Source organism: Pipra filicauda, unplaced genomic scaffold, assembly GCF_003945595.2.
Source record: "Pipra filicauda isolate LSUMZ 115617 unplaced genomic scaffold, ASM394559v2 scaffold172_size1731463_pilon, whole genome shotgun sequence".
Taxonomy (NCBI): Eukaryota; Metazoa; Chordata; class Aves; order Passeriformes; family Pipridae; genus Pipra; species Pipra filicauda.
Genome location: NW_024104240.1, coordinates 645,629 through 651,609, shown reverse-complemented (window position 1 = coordinate 651,609; position 5,981 = coordinate 645,629). Strand labels below are relative to the sequence as shown.

The 5,981-nt window shown below is 52.0% G+C and overlaps 1 long non-coding RNA gene across 1 annotated transcript in view; it reads left to right on the top strand.

Moving 5' to 3' along the window:
- Positions 1–1,964: 1,964 nt before the first annotated feature.
- The window catches only part of LOC120322946, a 42,125-nt gene continuing 38,108 nt past the window's right edge, over positions 1,965–5,981 (top strand). The window contains exon 1 of the long non-coding RNA XR_005562941.1: positions 1,965–2,765. This is a non-coding gene — a long non-coding RNA (uncharacterized LOC120322946). The remainder of the gene's footprint in view (positions 2,766–5,981) is intronic.

Below are 5,981 nucleotides of genomic sequence, written 5' to 3'. Positions count from 1 at the left end.
CGCGCCGCGCCGCGAGCCCGCCCCCCGGAGTGCCGGGCGGTTGCCGGGCAACGGGCGCCCGCAGCGCCCCCTAGCGGCCCCCGCGGGGACCCGCAGAGACAGGGATGGGCTGGAGCGTGTCCAGCGGTGGGAATGGGGCTGGGAAGGGGCTGGAGCACCGGGAGCGCCTCGCGGAGCCGGGGGAAAGCTTTCTCAGCCTGGAGAAAAGGAGGCTCAGGGGGGACCTTCTCGCTCTCTGCAACGCCCTGACAGGAAGGGGGAGCCAGGGGAGGGTCGGGCTGTGCTCCCAGGGAACAAGAGGAAACGCCCTCAAGTTGCAGCCCGGGAGGTTTAGGTTGGATGTTGGGGAAAATTTCTTCCCTGAAAGGGCGATCAGGCCCTGGCCCAGGCTGCCGAGGGCAGTGGTGGAGTCACCATGCCTGGAAGTGCTCAAAAAACCTGCGGATGTGACACTTTTGGGACACGGGTTAGTGGTGAACAACATGGCAGTGCTGGGGGAAGGGTTGGACTCAATGATCTTACAGGGCTTTTCCAAACTTAAGGATCCTGTGATTCCATGAGTCTCAATTCTGTGTTGCAGCAGAGCCCTCACAGAGCTCCAGGCATGGGCTGTGTGGTGCCCACCACCCCCATGTGTCGCTCCTGCAGGATGAACCCCCCGGAACTGGCTCTCCGAGGGCTGCTGGAGCCAAGCTGGGAGAGAGGCAGCGGAAGACTGCTTTAGTATCCCAGGATTTTTAAATGAATGCTATTTTTGATCTCTTCCCACACACGCATCTCAACATCTCCAGCAGATCGCCTCCAGCTGACAGCCCTGAGCCACCCCCGCTCCCCCCTGCCCTCGAGCTCGCTTCTATCCTGCCTGGGGATGGATTTAAAAACCTGAATCCGTACATACGGTCCTTGTCAGCAACCTGAGATAAATTCCCAGCTAAATGTAGAACAAATTACAACTTAAGAAAATCTGTACATGGAGTTTAAGACCTTATCCTGGCCGGGGGGCGGGGTCAGTCTGTTTGGAGGCTGTATGTGGAATGAGAGTTTGGGGGATTTGTTTGACCTCAGCCATGCTAAGCAAGCAAAGCATTGGCAATACCCAGCAGCTGGAGGTGAGAATTCAGTGTTTAGCAAGGAGGACAGTTTACCACTGCCTTCAGAGCTGGCAGATGCTTGGCCACAGGGGATCTTTAAATCAGCAGTGCCTCGTTCTCTAGACCCAATTCAAGCAGAAATTATTGTGCTGGAGGCAGGTACCAGTATGTTTGTCAGACTGCATCATCATCTGGTTCTCCTGGAGCTTGAAGTCAGGAGGGATGTGTGACCAGAGTGGCAGAGCACACTGTCAGTGCATGAGATACAGCCTGGAGTAACGGAGCAAAGAGCCAGAATATGCCTGCCCACTACTTGTCTCCACATGCTCCTTGTTTCCCAACAGACACATTAAACTAGCCTCTGTATCCACCTCGTGCTGATTTTCCAAGGATATAGATGAAATCTCTGAGAGTGTTGAAGGCCTGTTTGAAACAATCCATGGCTCCCCCACCACCTGAGCTGGTGTGGCCTCACCTTGAGTCCTGGGGGCAGTTTTGGGCACCTCAATGTAAGAAGGATCTGAAGCTATTGGAGAGTGTCCAAAGGAGGGACACAGGGATGGGGAAGGGTCTAGAGGGGCCATACGAGGAGTGGCTGAGGTCACTTAGTCTGTTCAGCCTGGAGGAGCCTGAGGTCAAACCTCCTCAGGATCTGCAGCTTCCTCAGGAGGGGCAGCAGGGGGACAGCACCGATCTCTTCTCTGTGTGAGCAGTGACAGGACCTGAGGGAACAGCTGGAGCTGTGTCAGGGGAGGTTTAGGCTGGATATCAGGAAAAGGTTCTTCCCTCAGAGGCTGTTTGGGCACTGAACAGGCTCCCCAGGGCAGTGGTCACAGTCCCAAGGCTGCCAGAGCTCAGGGAGTGTTTGGACAATGCTCTCAGGGACAGGGTTGGATTGAAAAATTTCTGTTCCTGTTGCAAGCCCTGGATTAAGAAATACCTTTATTCTCTTCCCGTCCAGCTGCCCACTGGATGTTCTTCAGTTGAAAAGAAGGAAGATGTGATTTCTTAGGTCAAAGAAACTGATATTCCTGGAAAAACAGGCCAGGGTCTGCACACTCAGGCTCTCCTTCGAGCCTGAGCAGCAACAGGCAGCTCCCAATTCTTCTTCAGTGCTGGTTTACCAGTTTGGGATGGGCAAGATTATTGTGGCTGTGATCATGGAAGAACCCAGACTCTTTGATCCTCCACTTCTCACACGGTAGTTTAGAGTCTGGCTGCACTGTGGAGCAAGTCAGCTGGAGACCTGGGTGAGAAACTTGTGCTCACTGTCAAGGGAGTGGTAGAAGAGGGAACGAGCCTGGGCTCCATCCTTGAGAGGTACCGGGGTTGTGACTGTCACTGTTGTGGTCCATGTTCACCCACAGCTCTCCTGAAATATTCCACAATACCTTCAACTCTTCCTTTTCCACTTTCTCTGGTTCAATACCCCTCTACAAAATCTGTAAAGAAAACACAGCATCCCCCCTCTGCTTTTCTGCTTTGCAGGGAAGCACTTTTATCCCTGTTTCTCATGGCTGGAAGAGGTTTGCTGGAGCTGTGAAGAGAATTGGGAGCCATCCAGCTGATACCGTGTCAGTACAGCAGCACAAGGTCCCTTCCCAGGCTATTGGCAAGGCTGCAGACACCTGATGATGATGATAATCATGATAATAAAACCCACCAACAACTCAGGTGAGTAACAAGACTGCAGCTGTCCATCTAGGGCAGCATGTCTCTGTGACTGCTATGTGAAATTTGTGGAAGGGAGTTTCCAATGAACCTCTGGTGGTATTTCCTAAGTGTAGAGCCAGGACAGATTGTGAAGGGATAAGGAGGAATCTCAGGCATGGGTCTTAAAAGTTATTAGTGCTTTAGACTTGGGAGTCAAACAGGAGCCTCCTCCTAGCCAGACATAAGGCCTTTGTCAAGGCTTGGGTGGTTTCCATGATCTGAACTTTTCAGACATCCATGAGGACATGCTCAAGTCTGGGAGGAGTGGCCATGTGTGTGGGCACCAACAGCATGAACAGGGAGGGTAGAGGACAAGGAGACATGACTCGGTTTGGGGCAGGAATGCTGCTGGAGGTGATGGTCACTGCCTGCAGCCCAGGGAGGGAGTCAGAACATCCCCTGCCTGAGCAGATATCCCCACACTGTCATCTCACAGCTGTGCCTTCTCTGGTCAGAGAAGCAATGATTCTGGGCAGGGCTCTCATGTCAGGGACACTTCTTTTAGAAGGGGCAACCATACAAAACTGGCTGCAGTTTCAGTTTAGTGACAAGATGCATCACCTGGAGGGCCTTGGCTGCTTTACCGGATTGTGATCGGCTGAACCCTGACTCCTCATGGCTGTTAGTCTTCCAGGGCCACCCCACTCTTCCTCCTTTGCTGTTTTTGTCTGTAGGGGAGTCAGTATTGCCCTGGATCACCGATGGACCATCTCAGGTGATCCATTTGGAATTGTTGCAGTCATGGATGGAAATATTCATGGGAGATTCAATTTGTTCCCCTGGGAACTGTGGGGTGATGCCACCTTCAGCTGTCTGCAATGTGGCTGTTGTACCCTTCCCTGCAACTGGAGTCAGAGTGGGAACCCTGTGATTGCCATTGTCTCCTCTTTGTTCTTTATGGCATAAAATGGGTCCCATGAATGAGACTTAACAGGGAAAATACTCGCAAGTCCAACATCACTCAGACACTTTAAATCACATCTCTGATCCTCCCCCAAGACACCATTACATAACCATTATGTAAACTGTCTCCAAAAAATCTAAGAAATGCCTCTTGTAAAAATACCCCACCTCCATTATGGAGCTATTGTGAAAACACACTGAGGAGACCAAAAATACTGCCAAGGAGCTATCAAGAGTAAGCCCAAATTCCCACAGGGGAGCCATTGTAAGTAGAACCATAAAAAATGGAAGGATCATTGTAAAAATCCCTTCAAAAGGCCCCCACGAGAATACTTCCAAAAATCACACAAAAGATTTTTAATACTGGATGCTTTGTGGGATTTTTTGGTTGGTTTTGTTTTTATGGTCCTTTTAATGGGGTGTTTATTGCTATGCTTTGACATTACAGATCACTTCCAAAATGGCTTCTATGCAGTGTTATTTGGGGCAATTTTAGAATCACCGAGATGTTCCCACTAAATCCATATGGTTTGACTCTTTACAACTGCCTTGATGATTTTCACAATTGTTTCATCAGTGATGCCCTAAGGGCATTTTCTAAATGTCTCTTCAGTGGGGTCACTGAGACTTTTGATAAATTGCTTTGCTGGGGCCTTAGATCTATATATTTTCATAACTGCCTTTGGCTGTGGTTTCTGGTGTGCTGGGTCTGTAGTCCAGGATTTTTTCCAGCTTTCAGAGGAGTCACAAAATGGTTCCTGGGCTGGGACTTGGGATAATTTTTCGAATTCTTATTGGTTCTGTCCTTTAGGTGAGGGCTTAGAGTCAGATCGAGGTTCTGGATTTAGGGGATGTCTTCAGTAATATTGCAAGAGATGTCTCACAAAGGTGATCTGGGAAGCGCTTAAAACAGCCTCCGAGGATGAACTGCCCTTCAGGATGGCAGTGTCTGTGGGGGGTGATGTGGGTGTTCGCTGGATCGGATCTGTCAGGCACATTCGGAATGGCCCGAAGGAGCACAGCATCTTGCCCAGCCTCTGCTGAGGGCGCTGCAGTGACACGTGTCTGGGATGTGGCTCAGCGACAGCAGAGCTGCAGCAGTGCCCGAGCACCACGCGAGGGCAGGGGAGCTCCGAGGCTGCTCCTGCAGCGCCACAAGGAAAGGCTCTTCCCAGCCCCGGTGTTGTAAGAACTGCATAAACTCTGTGTCTGTGTGTGTGTGTCTGTCTCTGTGTGTGACAGTGGCTGGAAAGACCCCTGGGGTTTCCTCTGACACCTCCAAACAGAATATAATGAATGGTCCCTCTAAGCTTCCCAGGGCAGTATTTGAGTATCAGAACCATAGAATGGCCTGGGTTGGAAGGGACCTTAAAGAACATCTTGTTCTACACCTTTACCATGGGCAGGGACACCTTCCTCTAGCCCAGGTTGCTCCAAGCCCTGTCCAACCTGGCCTTGAACACTTCCAGGGATGGGGCAGCCACAGCTTCTCTGGGCAACCTGTGCCAGGGCCTCCCCACCCTTACAGGGAAGAATTTCTCCCCAAAATCCCATCTAACCCTGCCCTTTGGCAGTGGGAAGCCATTCCCTCTTGTCCTGTCATTCCGTCCCTTGTCCAAAGTCCCTCTCCAGCTCTCCTGGAGCCCCTTTAGGCACTGGAAGGGGCTCTAAGGTTTCCCTGGAGTCTTCCCTTCTGCAGGCTGAACAGCCCCAACTCTCCCAGCCTGACTCCAGAGCAGAGGGGCTCCAGCCCTCAGAGCATCTCCATGGCCTCCTCTGGAATTGCTCCAGCAGGTCCATGTCCTTCCTGTACCGAGGACCTCAGAGCTGGAGGCAGCACTGCCTGACACAGGTGGGGTCTCACCTGAGCAGAGCAGGGGGGCAGAATCCCCCCCTCAGATGCTGCCCACAGCTCGTTTGATGCAGCCCCAGACGTGGAGGGTTTCTGGGCTGAAACATGAGTATGTTGTGTCCAGGACAACACTGAGCAGGATCTGGGAATTGTTCCTGTGCCCAGGCCTTGGCGTGGGGCTGTGTTGCTCTCTGCAGAAGCCACCTGCTGGCTGCCACAGGGACCAGTGGCTGGAGCTGCTGCCCCTGGGATCAGTCTCTTATCACCTTCTGCCACACGTTGTACCTCTTTCTGTTTCATAACCCCTTTTAACTGACTGTGCTCCCAATGGCCATGTACCTTAGGGACATCTACTCACCTCTGCACTCGTGGTGATTGTGCACCAAGGGGAGACCATGTCCCTGATATCTTGTGAGGAAGTG